The sequence below is a fragment of the Pelodiscus sinensis genome, unplaced genomic scaffold, assembly GCF_049634645.1.
Source record: "Pelodiscus sinensis isolate JC-2024 unplaced genomic scaffold, ASM4963464v1 ctg35, whole genome shotgun sequence".
NCBI classification, from domain to species: domain Eukaryota; kingdom Metazoa; phylum Chordata; order Testudines; family Trionychidae; genus Pelodiscus; species Pelodiscus sinensis.
In genome coordinates this window covers 7,311,650-7,328,929 of record NW_027465908.1, presented here as the reverse complement: position 1 = coordinate 7,328,929, position 17,280 = coordinate 7,311,650, and the positions used below count along the sequence as shown (strand labels likewise).

Sequence of the window (17,280 nt, the reverse complement as noted above, 5' to 3'; positions counted from 1 at the left end):
TACCCACATCTTTCCCCACCAGGAACGGCCCCATTTCCATCTCTCCAGCAACAGGAGAAGGGGATGGTTTCAGGAATTCTTTTACCGTTGCAACAAGGGGAGATGGAGGAAAATCAACCCCCTTTGAAAGCTTTGCTCTTCTGACACCAAGTGTGACAGGAGGGTGACATGCCATGCTGACCGCCAGCAACCATAACCAAACCTCTGAGAAGGAAAATGTATTTTGTTAAAAGGAACAATGTGAAGTGTGAATGCAACTGACTGAACGTGACCTTGCGTTGTGTGTGAGAGATAGTGAACCTACTAAAACCAGCCTGATCTAGCTTTTCTGCTGCCAGGATGAGACTAGCACCCATGTAACTAAGTTTATCTCTGCATATTGAGATAAAAGTAGCTTTAAGCATTAAGCCCATTGTAACGCTGGCACTAGCTTATGTGATGTCTATTCTATTTTGTGTGCAACCATGAATGTATATAAGGTTTCCACGGACACTTGATTTTGGAAGTCTTCCTTTTGAAACTTCCCACAGCTCTTAATAAAAGTGTTTCTCTCCTTCCAACCCTGAGTCTGGATTTCCGTGATACCTCAAACCAGCTGGACTAGCCAGCCCACATCACAGCAAGTCGCTAGTGGCCCCTCAGAGAAGAGCCATTGGCAGCTGCAGTCATCCCTGCAGCTGCCAGAGGTGCCTTTCTGAAAGGGCCGTTTGTAAGCTCATTTCCAGCAGGCCAGCTAGCTCCGTTGGTTAGAGCGCTAAGGTCATGGCTTCGAGCCCCATGCTGGCCACAGAGATGTTTGCTGTGGTGATTGTCGCTGCCTGCTATGGACAGGGAAGCAGAGACAGGCAAGAGGCTAAGACATTTGCAGGAAGCAGGGCAGAGAGTTGGTAGGAGGAGGCTCTAGCTTGCACAGCTCCATGGGCTAAAAGGGCCTTGACCTGGCCTGCTTTCCCTAATGGTAGGGGGAAAACTCTTCTCTTCCCCCCCATTGTCCCAAATGGGGTGACCTGATGCCCAAATTCCTGCTGCAGCAGTGGTTGACCCAAGGCTCCCTGCAGGGTGCAGGTTCCTCAAGCCACAGAGGGAGGCTCCATTTGTCCAGGAGTCCTGGAGCAAGTGCCCAGCACATAGAGCTGCTGCTGCTGGTCACCTGCGTCAGTGGCCAAGTGTGGCTGGTTCTTGTGCAAGAAGCGACCAGCGTAGACAGAGCCTTTATGTGCAGAGCTGTTCTCCTGCTTATTGTCACAGGGGTTTCTTGTGCAGGAAGGAGCAGTGTGATAGTCCACGCTTAGCCTCATTTGCATATTGCTTGCACAAGAGCCTGTCTGTCAGTGTAAACATGGCCCCTCTGCTTTCTGGCTAAGCTTAAGAAATGTTTCTGTGAAGCAGGGAGATTCTAGCCCCTTCCCAGGCAAGTGAGTCTGAATCCTGCATCAGGACCTCAGTTGGACTGGCTGGTGAGAGGTTTGCTGCAAATCCTTGGTAACGCCAGTGTTTGGCTTCCTTGGCTGTGTCTACGCTGAGCATTGCTGAGCAATAAGATATGCAAATGAGGTGTGGGGATGAATATTGCCTGTATTTATGTGAACAAAAAAATTACTTGCTCTTTGGCCAACTCAGATTGCTACAGGGCAAAGGAATTCTCTCTTAATTCTGTGCCCTCAGGAAGGGACCAACCCAAAGGAGGCTGGGCCCCCACCTGGGGTCTCCAACCCAAACTGTGAGACCCAAGTGCTTACAATCCAGACGATTAGTGTTTGCTGCACTTATCCCTCCCCCCAGCAATGCTAAATCTCAAGGCCAACTCCACAGTCCCAGCAGCTGGGGGAGATGTGCATGTTAGAGCCTCTGCCCACTGAGCTGTAGCCTTCTGTGCCCAGGGAGCCAGACACGGCCAGGGCGGGAGGGAAATGGGGATTGGCTGCACTTTGGGAGTCAAAGGTGTTGTCTGGGACCATAGAATAGAACAGTTTTAGGTGCTGGCCTGCAGAGGGCACCATGGCTCAGCTGGCTAAAGCACCTGCCTTGTAAACAAGAGATCCTGGGTTCAACTCCCAGTGGTCCCTTGCTGTGGCCTTTGCTCACATTTTCCTATGTCCTTCTGGGACACAGATGAGGCCTCCCCTGGCCACCCATGGAACTGCTGGTTCAGGAAAGGCTGATTGCAGAGGCTTGTTAGAGAGGAGGAAACCTGGAGCGGGTGTAGAGGTGACTGGCACTGGCCAGGCAGGGCTCTGACTCCCACTGTAAGTCCCTGGGTACCACACACTGGCCAGTGAGTCCTGCTTCCTGGTTGTCCCAGTGCTCTGGCTGTGAGAGACGTGCCTATAACTCCCTGCTGGGAGTGTGGGCCCTGCCCTGCCTGGTGGGGGAGGGGACAAACACAGGCCGGTTGATAGGGGCTCTGACACTCCAGCATCGGGGTCGTCCAGCCTGTCAGACGGATTCAGACCAGGCTGGTCGGAGCCTCTCGCGCTCCCCAAGGGGGATTCTGCACTTGCTGCCTTGGGAGCCAGGGTCACATTGCAGAGCTCCCCCAGAGCCGTCCCACAGTGCCGCCAGCCCAGCCCCAGCCACTCTCCCTGCCCTCAGAACATGGCTGTGTTTTATCCTTCCCCTTCAGTGACAACTGCCCATTCCCCACCAGCCCCAGATCCTGTGGGACCCGCTCCCTTCCCCACGAGCAGTGAACACAAGTGTGGCTCCCTGCGGAGGCTGCGGCTGTGGGAACAAGCCCCTGGCTTTGGGAGGGAGATGAGATGTCAACATGTTGAGTTTCACCCATGGCTAGTGTGGGGTGACCCACACTCTGGGGGCAGCTGGAAGTGCCTCCTGAGAGCTGATTTTCAGAGGGGTATGATCAGCCCTCCCTGTGTTTCTGGCTCCTTCCAAGGGCTTGAATCTGGCACCTAAAATTGAGGAACGTGCATTTGGAAGAGGGAATTTCTGTCTCTTTCTCATCCTTGGTGTCCCCCAGTAGCCTAATGGAAAAAGCAGTGGGTTCAAGTCCTATTTGGGTTGACAGTTTTGATGTTTCCCTGTAGATGTAGAGTCTCTTTGGCTTCCTCTTTGCCATGTTATCTGTGAGATGTTTCAATACAGGGCCAGTGTCCTCAGGAATTGCCATTTTCCCTGGGCCAGGACCCCTCAGGAGCAGACAGTGACACTGGTGTTAGGCGCAGACAGGAGGAGAGTGTTTCCTAAAAGCTGAGCTGTGCACAGTGAGGTCACTTGCAGAGATGCAGGCGCTGGCGTCTTTGTATGCGCCTTGGCACCTGTTACCCATCGGTACCCACCACGTCTCAACCCCCTGCCAGCACCCAGACAGAAGGCCAGTGCACATGGAGCCAGCGATGGTAGCGAAGGAGGCGGCTGCAGCACAATTCCAGGCCTGGGGCCCATTGAACAACTGTTGGAAATATTTTTAAAACAAAAAATATGAAAAACTTTAGGCTCCATTGACACTGCAGGCTGCTGCCCAAGGACTGTTTTGGGCAAAAGTTTTTGTGCAAGAGGACGTCCACACTGCTATTCGTTTCATCCCCAAAACAAGGCAAGATAGCTCAGTTGTTTGAATGTTAGTTTACTAACCCCAGGATTATGAGCTCAATCTTTGAGGTAACCATTTAGGGATCTGGGGCAAATCTGTCAGGGATGGTTCTTGGCCCTGCCATGAGCACAGGGACAGGACTAGCTGACCTCTCAAGGCTCCTTCCAGCTCTATGAGGTGGTTTATCTCCTTATAAAGAGCATGCATGGACATTCTCTTGTGCAAGAAAGCTCTAATGGCTGTTTTAGCCATCTTTTCCAATGGTTTACTGCACATTTTCTTGTGCAAGAATGCACATGCAGGGTAGACACTCTGCTAGTTTTTGCACAAGAATGGCCATTCTTATGCAAAAAGCCCACAGCAGAGACCATAGACATGCAGTGTGAAAAACTTCACAACAACAAGCCCACCCCAGCAGGTCCTATTGAGATTTGAACTCAGATTGCAAGATTCAAAATCAGAAAAGCTGCCCCTTACACCATGGGACCAACATGATACAACATGTGTGGGTACCTGGGATACTCAGTTTTCTGGTTGGCCTCTGCATTTCTGGTTTCCCTCTTGCTACTTCATCTCTCTGGCTACAACTACACGGCTCATTTATTTTGGAATAAGCTGGTCTCGAATAGTGATTACAAAATAGCTTATTTCGAACTAGCACGTCTACACTGCAGGGAAACCTCAGAATAGTCCGAGGCAGGCTCCCCAGTGTAGACGAGCTGTCTCGATTTAGAGCCCTGGGAAGAATAACTTAGAATGGTGCTGGGGAGGGACTAGTTCAAGCTAGCAGCAGTGGCGCAGCTACACAGGCCTTATTTCGAAATAGCTAATTTGGAACAGGTGTTATTCTTCGTAGAATGAGGTTTGCAGAAGTCGGAATAAGCCGTCTGTTACTTCAGGATTATTTCAAAATAACGGAATTGCTGTGTAGACTCTTGCATTGTTCTTGTGGAATAACGGCCATTGTTCCAAAAGAACTTTTGTGTGTTGCTTTCTGCTAAGGCCAGGCTGGAGGGAAAAGAATCACTCCTTTGATCCAGAGTTGAGCCAGCCACCTAAGGATCACTTGCCAAACACACACTACAGTCCTCTGCTCTGCCAGCTGAGCTATTGAAGGTGCCTGAGCAGTGTTACTTTGTCCAGGTTGTCCCTTCTAAAAGTCTCAGGGCAACTGCTCCCCCAAGTAGATGGCATTGCTGATGAGGGGCAGAGGAGCACAGGGGCTGTCACAGGTACTTCACATGCAGACAGACCCCCTGAGTGAAACCTGAGCTAGATCCACCCATGTCTCAGCAAAAGGAAGAAAGTTGGGTTCTTCGCATGTGTCTTCTTTGTTCCAGAGTCTCTAGGGGTGCGGCACCGAAACCTATTGTGCTGGCCGTAATGTTTTTCCTTTATTTAAAATGAAGTTTGATCAACTAACATGAGACAGTTCAAACGCTTAATCATTTAATGATTTAAGTTAAAATTTTCTCCCCAGCTGCAGCCCTAGCAAAATGGCTGGGGTGTAATTATGTCATTAGTGGCGAGTGTCCATTAGTAACCAAGAGTCCCTGGAAAGGTTTGGGGAGGGCAGGGGCTCAGCAAAGGGGAGGGGTCTTGGGGAAGGGACGGGATAGATCCTGGCTTGCCCTGACATTGAAAAGGTGACCTTGGGGGCATGTGGCACCCTGAGCAGCCTCTGATGTTCCCTGTGTGAGCCCCAGAACCAGCCCTGAGTGACGGGGGAAGAGGGGGAGCAGCTCACACATGCCAAGGGGCTGGCCAGGGGCAGGACATGAGCCTGCAAGGCAGCAGTGATATCACAAGGAACTTTTTCAGCACCTCAGCTCATTGGCTGGGAGACAGTGACCTCACAGAGGGACCATGGCAACAGCCAGGTGGGACAGGCTGCAGGGCTGGGGCATCTCAGAGACCCCCATGGCCTGGCTGCCTGGAATCTCCTTTGTGAGGTTTCCCCTTGAGGGCAGAAGGGATTGAGGGTCCCATCTGGGAGTGTCTCTGTGGAGATTTCCCCTTTCCCCAGGCTGCAGTGGGAGGGGCTGGCACTGAACTGGAGAGAGATCTGGGAGAAGCAAGAGGAAGGGCTGCAAACATCCAATGAGGAAGGGATTCGAACCCCTGCATGCAGAGCACAACGGATTAGCAGCCCATCACCTTAACCACTCGGCCACCTCATCTGAGCTGTTGGGGTTTGTTACCAATTACCCAAAGCCGTCACTGCCAGGAACCTTTGTGCCACTCGCAGGCTGGCCAGGGACACCCAGGGTGGGAAGGTTTTGGCTTTTCACAATGTTCCCTGGGCTGTTGTACAAAGCTTAGTGCTCGTAACAAACCCAGACACCCCCTGGCTACATCTACCCTGCAGGCTTCTTACACAAGAACTGTTTTGTGCAGGAGTTCTTGCGCAAAATGTCTTGTGCAAGAGCACGTCCACACTGCCATGTGCTTTTGCACAAGAATGTCTATGGCAGTGTGCACGCTCTCTTGTGCTGCAAAGCTCTGATGGCCATTTTAGCCATAGGGATTTCTTGCACAAAAAAACCCTGTTGCCCATTCATACTACCTTCTTGTGCAAGAGCTCTTGCACAAGAGGGTTTATTCCTCATGGGGAGAGGAATAACTCTTGCCCAAGAAGCCCTTTTCCTTCATTTTGCTGTAAATTTACTTGCACAAGAACGCACGCGCAGTGTAGATGTTCCTCAAGTTTATGCACAAGAACGGCCATTCTTGAGCAAGAAGCCTGCAGTGTAGATGTAGCCCCTGGGTGCCCAGAGAGGGGCTGTCTAGTCACAGTCTGGCTCAGCGCGCTCTGCAATGGGAAGATGTCCGCGGAGCAGGCAGATGGCAGCGGCACACGGCTCTGGTGGGCCCAGCATCCAGAGGAGCGTTTCTGATATGAGTGTTTACTGACAGTGTCCATCTCTGGTCTGATTTCACAGTGTGGTGAGACACTGGCACCCACAGCAGCATGGATGGGGCGGCTGGAGGGAGTGGCTGGCGGGCGGCCGGTAGGAGCAGTGGCAAGTGGCCAATGCAGTGGGTGAGCCTCATTTGCATATCTAATGAGCCACCATTTTTGTGGAAGAGGCTTTTGCGCCAGAAGGTGCAGGGGACAATCAGCAGGCGGAGGGTTATTTTTTCTCCCCCCTGGGCTGATGTGGCTAGAACTGAGGAGAAGAAAATCCTCTTCCCTTCTCCTCAGAAGATGGAAATTGCAGTTGGTTTTCTCTTTGGTTCTACTAAAGCTGGTGCCTTGTTGCCAGGTCAATGGGTCTTTTCTTCCCACCATTCTTCAACATGTATCTGGAGTTGGTTTTACCTTCAGTTGAGCTTGGTGGTGCTCTCACAGTGGGAGTAGGATAGTAGCAAAGAGCAGGAGGTGCCCTAGGGGTTTGATTTAGTGAGGCTTAGCTAGACTTGCTAAATCAAGTTCTGGAAGATGGATTGCAGCAGCGATCTCCACCTGAGTGAAGACATGGCCTAATGGTGCAATTAGTTAGATGCCGACACTAACAGCCCCACTGCTGGTGACTCAGAGAGGGTACATCTACACTGGAAGTTTTCTCCTTAAAAATATGTTAATGAGGGACTCAATTGCATGATTCACGAGCTCATTTGTAGATTTTCTGCCGATGGGGATTGTTGTGCAAAAACAAGCAGTGCAAACATTTTTTTTGCACAAAGCCCCCTTTTTCACAAGATTCTTATGCCCCCCCAAAAAAGAGGTATCCTGATCTTGCAAAAAAGGGGGTTTTGCACAAAAAGAAAACTTCCACACTGCTTGTTTTTGCACAAGAACCCCAGCACAAAATCAGTTTGCCAGAAAATATGCAAATAAGATCATGACTCATGCAAATGAGACCCTCGTTAGCACCTTTATTGCTGAGAAAATTCGTAGTGTAGACATAGCCGGAGATTCTGGTGCTGATCATGCAATAGAAGCACATTATGTTTAAACAGCTGCCATATGAATGTACCTGAAAGTCACAAGGATCAATGATCTGTGTGAAAGGCAGGTGGCCAGTAATCAGAGCCCCAGGTATGTTATGTGCACAAGGGAAGGTAGGAATGTGCACCAGGCAGTCTGATAATGGTGTTTAGTGTGTGTTTGTAACAGGCTCCTGCCCATCTCCGGTAGATTTGGGCAACTCCTCCACCAATTGCAATACACACTAGGCCGTTCCTCCCCAGCTGGGTGTGGTTCTTGTTCTTCTGCACATCACAGCCCATGGAGACCAAGGACCTGCCATTGGGCTTCCAAATCCCACCCTTGTTGAATGGATGGAAACAGAAACCAGACCCACAGCGGGTTTGAGCTGGCTCCAGCCGAGGGACGGGTTTGCCTGGTTTATGTGCATTGGCACAGGACAGCAGTGAGGGTTCGTATTCATTTATAGAATCCAAAAAATAGAAACCTAGAATGTAAGGGAATTGGAGAAATAAATGTTTCCAGTAAATGGTCAGTTGGATTTGAAGTAACACTCATATAATTTGTAGTCAAACACTCTACCACTGAGCTACACCCCCTGCTGTTTGCACTGTTAGGAGCTGAGAAGGAAATAAGAGGCTTTTGTAGCCCACACACCCCTGGGCCTGTCTCCATCACTTCTGCCTCTGCCAGGTGAAGGGAGGCCACTGGGCCCAGCATCTTTCTACCCAACCAGGGCTGGCTTTTGGAGAGCAAGTGGGGAGGTGGAGGGGCCACTGGAGCTGCTTGGTCCCCTGGCAGTGTCCATGGGGAGGTGGCTCTGCTGAAAGCCAGACTGGTTTTCCTATTGTTAGGCAGGACCCTGCAACCCATGTTCTCTCCTGCTTTTCTAGCCTCTGTTGCCTTCTGCAGGTGTCCCTTCTGATGGGACAGGCATGTTCTTCTCAGGGTTTGGGTACCATGTTGCCCTAGGAAGGTGTATGGACAAAACACAGGCCTCGCTGTGAGCAGGATTTGAACCTGCACAGTGAAACCCTATTGGATTTCAAGTCCAACACCTTAAGCGCTCGGCCATCACAGCTCTAAGTAACAGTAGGCCAGGGAAACTGGTAAATAATCCCAGTGCCCAGGCCTGATGTCACCTGACCCACAGAATTCACACAGCAAACCATTTCAACAGTCATGCAGAGGAGTCCTGGCCGCTTTGGTCTGAGGCTGCCTGGGAGGTAAGTTCAAGGGGAAACCTCACAAAGGAGGCTCCAGGCAGCCAGGCCATGGGGGTTTCTGAGATGCCCCTGCCCTGCAGCCTGTCCCACCTGGCTGTTGCCATGGTCCCTCTGTGAGGTCACGGCCTCCCAGCCAATGAGCTGAGGTGCTGAAAAAGTTCCTTGTGATGTCACTGCTGACTCCCAGGGCTCATGTCCTGCCCCTGGCCAGCCCCTTGGCATGTGTGAGCTGCTCCCCCTCTGCCCCCGTCACTCAGGGCTGGTTCTGGGGCTCAAGCAGGGAACATCAGAGGCTGCTCAGGGGGCCACATTGCTAGGCCAGGGGCCCTCCTGTGGGGCTGTGAGTGTTGCTGTCCCTGCTGTACAGACACGGCCATAGAGCCTCAGGAGGCTGCAGCGGTGGGAGACACTTCCCTGGTTTCGGGAGGGAGACGACTCAGAGCTAGCTACAGATACCCATGGAAAGCTGATTTTCAGAGGGGTGTGATCAGCCCTTCCTGTGTATCTGGCTTCTTGAAAGGGGCTTAATCAGGGGCTAAAAGTTGAAGAAGGGACATTTAGAAGGGTGAATTTCTGTCCCTGGCAGGCATTTTTTTGTGCCCCAGTGGCCTAATGGACAAGGCACTGGCCTCCTAAGCCAGGGATTGTGGGTTCAAGTTCCACCTGGGGTGACAGTTTCTCTCACCAACAAAGAGTTTACTCTGCTCTCTGAAGTAGTTGATGAGGCTGCTCTGCTGTGGCTGTCTCCCTTGCTGCAAATCTGGGTGCTAAAAGCCCAGGTGTCAGAATGAAGGGGCACATTTTGCTCTAGAAGGCTCAGGAGTGACAGCCAGAGGGAGGTGGCTGTAGTAGCAGAGCAGGGTCTGTCTGGAGACAAAGCAGATCCTGAGGATGAGAAGGCCCATGAGAGGCAGAGACTCCGGGGGGGGGGGGCGCTAGCTATTTGGTCTGGCAAACGGACAGAAAATCCCCAGGCCCTGAGCATGGTGCGGGCACAGAAGAGGCCACCCCTGGCCACCCATGGAACTGCTGGTTCAGGAAAAGGCTGATTGGGGAGGAGTGTTGGGAAGAAGGAAACCACAAGTGAGAAGCACCTGATGCCCACAGACCCTGACTCTCCATGGCTGCAGGAGCTGCAGAGGTTGCACCCTCAGGCTCTCTGAGCACGGACACCCCCAGGGAATCACAAGGGCGTGTGGTGCTGGCTCTCCTGTCCCAGCAATTGGAGTCAGAGCCCTGCCTTGCCAGTGCCAGTCACAGCAGCCTCTGCACCCACTCCAGGCTTGTGGTTTCCTTCTTCCCAATGCTCCTCCTGAACCAGCAGTTCCATGGGTGGCCAGGGGAGGCCTCTCCTATGTCTAAGAAGCTGCCAGACTCTGACTCTTGCCCCCTTGGTGCCCCCCCCCTCTAAATTCTCTTTTAAATTGGTCTTTTTGGTCCCTCTCAGGGTGTTTTTCTCCTCAGCAACGCACAAGAGAGAAGCTGTTGCCAGTGGCCCTGCAAGGCAAGACGAGCTTTGCCTGCCCCCCTCAGCCTGACTCCCTACTTGGCCCCAATCCTGCCTCCCTTCCCAGGCTGACCCAGTGACTGAAAGGGGCTGCAGCTGCTGCTGACAGGGAAGAAGCTGGGAGGCAAGGTGCTGGCAGCAAGAGATTCCGGCTGCCTCTTTGCCCTGGGTCTCAGTGCACCATGTTGGCCACCAGCCACCGTGACCAAACCTCAAACCAGCTGGACTAGCCAGCCCACGTCACAGTGAGTCGCTAGTGGCCCTGTCAGAGAAGAGCCATTGGCAGCTGCCGTGACATCCCTGCAACTGCCGGACGTGCCTTTCTGAAAGGGCTATTTGGAAGCCATGTTCTGGTTGGTTGGCTGGCTAGCTTGGTTGGTTAGTGCATGGAGCTAGTAATGCCAAAGTTGTGGGTTCAAGCTCTGTGCTGGCAAAGTTCTACTGCCCCGACTTTTAGCTGCCTGCTATGGACAGGGAAGCAGAAACAGGCAAGAGGCTGAGAGCTTTTCAGGAAACAGGCCAGAAAATTGGTAGGAGGAGGCTCCAGACAGCACAGAACCAGTGGCTAAAAGGCCCTTGGCCTGGCTGGCTTTCCCTAATGGCAGGGAAAACTCTTCTCTTCCCTCTATTATGGGGCCACTCATAGGCCTGCTGGATCAGCTGTTTAGAGTGTGATGCTAATAATGCCCAGGTCACGGGTACAAGCCTCATGCAGACCCCACTACAGCCAAATTAGTTTTGTTTGAGCTGCTCCCCATGAAAAGTGGTGAGAGGGAGCCCTTGGCTGTGGGACCCACTTGTGCCTGTTATTCAGGGTTAAATAAGATCTCCCCCAGGAGGTTGCCTGTTCCCTTCCCACCTTGCATTGTCTGGGAATCAAATCAAGCAAGGGGCAGCAAACGCCAGGCACTGTCATGGTCTGGGCCACAGAAAAAGATCCTTTTGGAGCTGTGGTCCGAGGAGGAGTCTCTGCAGGCCCTGCAGTCCATGCGGGGGAATGCAGATATTTATTGCCAATGGTCTAGCAGAGAAAGGTCACCTCCCTCCTACCCCCGCATCCTAGACCAAGTCAGAGCCAAGGTCAAGGAATTGTGGCAGGGGTATGTGAGGGAGGAACCGCATTGGTGTGCATGCCCTCGGAGAGGATGAAAAGCCGAGAGAGGTAGCCCACAGCTGCAGGACCCGTTTGTGCCTGTTTTTCAGGGTTCGTGTAAAACAGGCATGTCCAAAGTCCGGCCCGTGGGCCAATTGCGGCCCGTGTTCCGGTTTAATATGGCCCCACAGGTAATTTGGCAATATCTATCTTTTATGGCCCCCAATGAATCCGTATGTATTGAGATGAATACATTGTAAAATCTCAGTTAATGTCAGTTGGTCTAAATCAGTTATAAATATATTTGGACACATGTATACTTGGTGTTATGTTCCTGTTCATATTTTTTTAACTTAAAAGTTGACAGACAACCTTTATTACTAATAATATGTAATGTACTTTACAATGTTCCTGACATATATTTCAGCTTCTTAGATTTTTTTTTTCATCTGGCCTTCAGATATGAAAGGCAGAGTTATTTAACACCTGTTTAGATTTGTCATCCATGTGACGAAATGAAAAGTATGCTGTTTGCAATAAACTTTGCATAAAATAGTTAATTTGCATTTAATTTTAATGGTTCAAAGAATGTCAGGCAAAATGGTCGGCCCTCACGCATGTTCACTTCATCAAATCTGGCCCTCTTTGAAAAAAGTTTGGACACTCCTGGTGTAAAAGCTCAGCAAGGAACTTTGATGCTCCCTCCCAACATTGCCTTGACTAGGAATTGAACCCAGGTCAACTACTTGGAAAACAGCTATGCTCACCATTATACTTCCAATGCCTGCCTGCAAAGCTGCTGGGAAAATTAGTGAGGGAAGTCCACATCTGCCATGAGGCTGGCCAGAGGCGAGAGGGTGCCCGTGTGGTTTGGGTAAAGCAGAACTTCTTGGCCATTACGCACAGACCAGAAGTGGTGACGCTGGGGTAGTGGCTGCCCTGCACTCTCCGTGGTGTGAGGAGCCGGGTGGGAGAGGAGTCCCAGAGGTTGTTGGGTGGGAGAGTAGAGTTTATCAGACTTTGGGCTAAGCTCTAGAGCAGCCAAGGGAGAGGTGGGGAAGTGGCTTCTGGATACTCTGTGTGGCCCAGGGATGCGGACCAAGAGCCGTCCGTGTGTTTTTTGCCATAGAGTGTTGTTTCTGGGTCCTTTGCCTAAGATCGAGCACGTCTGCCTTTTGGAGAGCCATGTCTCAGGCACAAGCCCCCAGAGACCTCTTCAGGGACACATCACAGGACCAAGCAAGGGGCAGAAACACTGGGCACTGTCAGTGTCTGGGCCAGAGATAAAGACCCTCTTGGAGCTGTGATCCGAGGGGGAGTCTCTGCAGGCCCGGCAGTCCAGGTGGAGGAATGTGGACGTTTATTAACATAAAAACATCAGAACGGCCGTACTGAGTCAGATCTAAGGTCCGTCTAGCCCAGTGTCCTGTCTGCCGACAGTGGCCAGCACCAGGTGCCCCGGAGGGGGTGGACCGATGACAACGATCAAGCGATTTGTCTCCTGCCATCTGTCTCCAGCCTCTGACAAACAGAGGCCAGGGGCACCATTTCTATCCCCTGGCTACTAGCCTTTTATGGACCTAACCTCCATGAAATTATCTAACATGTGGCCCAATGGCTGATGGCCTTGCAGAGAAAGGCCACCTCCCCCGTCCTGCATCCTAGACCAAGTCAGACCCAAGGTCAACGAATTGCGGGAGGGGTATGTGAGGGCCCGGGAGGGCAGGTCCCACTCTGGGGAAACACCGCAGCACTGTGCATACTGTGAGGAACTGGACCGAATCCCGGGGTGTGGGGATCCCCTGTCTCCAGGGATAGTTGTGGAGTCTGGGATGGAGACACCTGGGCAGCAGCGGCGGCAGCTTCAGGATGACAACGCTGATGACCTGCAGCTCCAGGAGACGCAGGAGGACTCCCAAACGTCTTCAGGCAGCGGGGAGGGAACATCAGGTGAGTGCTGGGAGGTTGCAACACCCAGGACATGTTGACACTTGCAGTCTCCTTCAGGAGAGGGATGCAAATGGAGACATTCGAAATTGTAAATGAAATTGGGATTTAAATATCCCGCGTAACATTTGCATAATCACGGATGAGCGCTCTTTAAAAATACTTTATTATGAAATAAAAAACACCGTTTAGATGCAGTTATTTGGGGAGAAAACCCTTCTTCCGAAATAACCCTTAAACACTCTCCTCTGGTCTGGACCTAACAGCAGTGTCAGCGTTTGCTAGTCGGAGCTCTGGACAGCATCTGCACAGAGGGAGATGGCAACTGCGGGACGCCCTGGCCAACTGTCCCAATGTCTCACAGCAGAAATGAAAACAGAAGAGGCCAATGCAAACAGTCCCCTGGCAGCGAGGGAGTCAGCACATCGGTGGGTGGGGCAGGGAGCTGGGAGCAGAGCTGGGCTCTAACTCACTGGGTGACCTTGGCCCATTCAGTGAATCTCTCCCTGTCTCCATGGCCCTGTCTGTACAGCAGGGACAGCAACACTCACAGGCCCTACAGGAGGGGGCTGGTTTGATGCTTCACCCCACGGCCCAGCAATGAGACCCCAAGCTCCCCCTGTTCTCGGGGAGCCAGGTTTGCTGTGTGAATTCGGTGGGGGAGGTGATGTCAGGTCTGGGCACTGGGATTATTTACCTATTTCCCTGGCCCTGAGGCATTACTGACCTCACAGCTGTGATGGCCGAGTGGTTAAGGCGTTGGACTTGAAATCCAGTAGGGTTTCCTTGCGCAGGTTCAAATCCTGCTAACAGCGAGGCCTGTGTTTTGGCCACACCCCTAACCTGGGCAACAAACTGCACAACCCCTGAGCCACTCTCCCTGCCCCCAGTCAATCTCTTTCTGCGCCTTTCTGAGAGAGACACTGGGCCTGGTGCCTCATTATGGGTCTCTGAGCTCTAGGGAAACTCTCAGCTCCTGCAGCCTCTGCCCCTTGCTCAGCACCCCATGGCTCAGCCCTACCCCTGGGGGCTGCCCTGCTCTAGAGTGTGATAGGAGTTGAGAGGATGGAGCGTCTGGGCCTCCCCCAAAGGTCCATCCATGAAGGGTAGAAATGCTGGGGATATGATGTGGGTCACTCCTCCCGAGGCGCACAGCCCCGCCCCCCCCCCGCTCTGTGTTGGGAGCAAAGGGTCTAGAGAAGTATTGGGGGGGGGGGGGGTCTTGTTCCCTGCTCTTGCTCTGCCTTGGGCAAAGAATTAGTAACAGAATATTTGTCCAACTTTATGTACAGAAAAAAACTGACAAGCATGTTTCTGTCCCATGTTTCTGTGGGGTAGTGGTTATCATGTTTGCTTAATATGCAAAAGCCTCCAGGTTCAAAGCCAAGCAGAAACAGGGGTGAGGGGGTTCTGCTCTTATTGTGGCTCCCCAGGTAAACACAGCTCCTGCTGCTTGGGAAAAGCCCAACTCCCAGGCTGAGTAAACCAAGGAACAGCAGGAGCCCTGCCCTAGAAAGGGGCCAGTGTGTGTATGTGCATGGCCCAGACAGACAGCCCCAGGCTGGGAGGACAGAGCTGCCTGACATCTCTAGTGCTCCTCAGGACCCCAGGGGCACATGGGTGTTAACAACATGCTCATGTGGTGCCATGTTCCAGCCAGGCCAACAGGAAGTGTTTCTTGTGGCATAACCCTGTGGCTTCCAAAGTTGAGTAGCTCTGCGTTAAGGGTTCTTATTAATGTCAAGAACCTCAAGCAATGTAAAGCCAGAGTATGATGGACCTGGAAACAAAAAATATTGCTAGTAGAACTTTTTCCAAGGGGGCACTTGGAGTTGAACCAAGGACCACTTGATCTGCCATCAAAAGCTCTATCATTGAGCTACACCCTCATGAAAGTAGACAGCTGCAGCCAGTGTTGGGAATTGGGCAGGAAACGAAGCTTTTGTGTAACACACCTCTCAGGTGGGAGGGACCTTCACTGACCCCAGAGTGTGACTGGTGCTAACAAGGGATTTGCTCTGAAAGTAGCAGAGCTGGGGCAGGACAGAGACTCCTGAGCCATGAAGGGGCTGGAGGGAAGCCAGGAGAAGAGGCCAGCCTGAGAGTTGAGAGGCCCAGGTGCCCCCGTGGGCTGTCAGCTGTAGGTGCCATGGTGCAAGGGGCAGCACTCGGGACTCTGAATCCTCCAAGATGAATGTAAGTTTCAGTGGGCCTGGCTGGGCTGGTTACTGCAAGGTCCTCGCGCTTCACGTGCTTTGGCTTCCTTGTCTTTAGGGACAATGGAGACAATTTTGTTCCTCCTGCTGGGTGTCTGAGGCCACTGGAGCTTGGTCTCCAGACTGAGCAGGTGGGTGGGAGGGGTCTGATGCTGTCACAGCTGCAGGGCAGGTCACTCACCTGGCCCCTGACCTCAGCATGTGGGCGACAGCCAGACAGTGTGAGTGGAACAGAGGGTCGGTGGGGCGGGGCGGGGGGGGGGGGGCAGGATTCATATATTTGGGGAAGGGCCCTGAGTCCTGGCTCCCAGCCACACGCCTTGGAACAAAGACCAATGGCCCCTGCACAAAGCGCATTGTGGGAATAAGAGTTGGGGCAGCAGGAAAAGAGCCAACCCCTCAGCACCAGCAAGTAGTGGAAGAAGATGGGAGTGAATCCTGCTACCTCTCACTTGCAAAGGCAGCACTTTTCCAATGCAGCTAATTCTGCCCCACCTGCAACCTGTCCCCAGTGCTCCTGCCACTGCCTGGCCCAGGAGGGCTGGTGTCCAGCAGCTCTCTGCCCCAATGTGGCTGGCTTTTGGGGACAGCAACTAAGAAGTTGTGGGGCTACTGGAGCCACTTAGCCCCCTGGCTGGCTCTGCCAGTAAAAAGACAAACAAGGATTTCTCCCAGCATTGATCCCTCTACCTCTTACATGCTAATTGAACACACTGCTATTTGAGCTAATACCCCTGCAGGGCTGTGGCTAGACTGGCCAGTTTTTCCAGAAAATCAGCCACTTTTCCAGAAAAACTTGCCAGCTGTCTACACTGGCCGCTTGAATTTCCGCAAAAGCACTGACTTCCTACTGTAAGAAATCAGTGCTTCTTGCGGAAATACTATGCTGCTCCCATTCGGGCAAAAGTCCCTTTTGCGCAAAGCTTTTGTGCAAAAGGGCCAGTGTAGACAGCTCAGATTTGCAAAAATGGCGATCGGGGCTTTTTTGCAGAAAAGCGCGTCTAGATTGGCACGGACGCTTTTCTGCAAAAAGTGCTTTTGTGGCAAAGTGTCCGTGCCAATCTAGACGCTCTGTTCTGAAAATGCTTTTAACGGAAAACTTTTCCGTTAAAAGCATTTCTGGAAAATCATGCCAATCTAGACGCAGCCTGGGTGAAGGGGGATGGTATTTTCCCCACCAGGCCTTTGTCCCTCGGAATCCCTGGGAAGGCTGGGTTTTGTCTTGTTTGGCTTTCCTTCTTCCCTCCTCACTGGGGGGAGTGGGTGACTCTCTCGCCCTCGCAGTGGGAAGTCCTGGCACAGAGATGGGACGGGCAGATGCTCTGAGAGAGAGTCCCTGGTCTGTCTGGGGAGAGAACTTTCACCCTTTCAGCATCCTAAGTACCACCAGGGTGGCGGAGTGGTTAAGGAGTTGGATTTAAGCTCCACTAGATGTTTGTCTGCCTGGGTTCAAACCCCAATCCTGGTAGCTTTGTGTTTTGGAGAGACATCAATCTGGATGGTGCTTTGTCCTGCTGTGAGGCAGGGGGCTGGACTTAATCTCTGAAGATCCCTTTGGCTGTGTCTGCACTGGCAGTATCTTGCGCAAGGGGTCTTATGCAAGAACACGTCCACCCTGCCATGTGTGAGCTGTGCTTTTGGGCAACAGCATCCATGGCAGTGTGGACGCTCTCTTGTGCAAGAAAGCTCTGATGGCCATTTTAGCCATTGGGCTTTCTTGCCCAAGAAACACCTGTCCTGTGTCCACACGGCTCTCTTACGCAAGAGCTCTTGAGCAAGAGGACTTACACCTGTTAGAAAAGAGCGTAGC

The 17,280-nt window shown here is 52.2% G+C and overlaps 4 non-coding genes across 4 annotated transcripts; 2 read left to right on the top strand and 2 right to left on the bottom strand.

Annotated features, from left to right (window-relative positions):
* Positions 1-5,648: 5,648 nt before the first annotated feature.
* TRNAS-GCU (transfer RNA serine (anticodon GCU)) lies at positions 5,649-5,730 on the bottom strand. The gene has a single exon. It is a non-coding gene; the product is annotated as a tRNA-Ser (tRNA).
* A 2,750-nt stretch (positions 5,731-8,480) lies between these two features.
* On the bottom strand, positions 8,481-8,562 carry TRNAS-UGA (transfer RNA serine (anticodon UGA)). Its single transcript has one exon. It is a non-coding gene; the product is annotated as a tRNA-Ser (tRNA).
* Positions 8,563-9,305: 743 nt separating this feature from the next.
* On the top strand, positions 9,306-9,378 carry TRNAR-CCU (transfer RNA arginine (anticodon CCU)). The gene has a single exon. It is a non-coding gene; the product is annotated as a tRNA-Arg (tRNA).
* A 4,609-nt stretch (positions 9,379-13,987) lies between these two features.
* On the top strand, positions 13,988-14,069 carry TRNAS-UGA (transfer RNA serine (anticodon UGA)). Its single transcript has one exon. It is a non-coding gene; the product is annotated as a tRNA-Ser (tRNA).
* Positions 14,070-17,280: the final 3,211 nt, after the last annotated feature.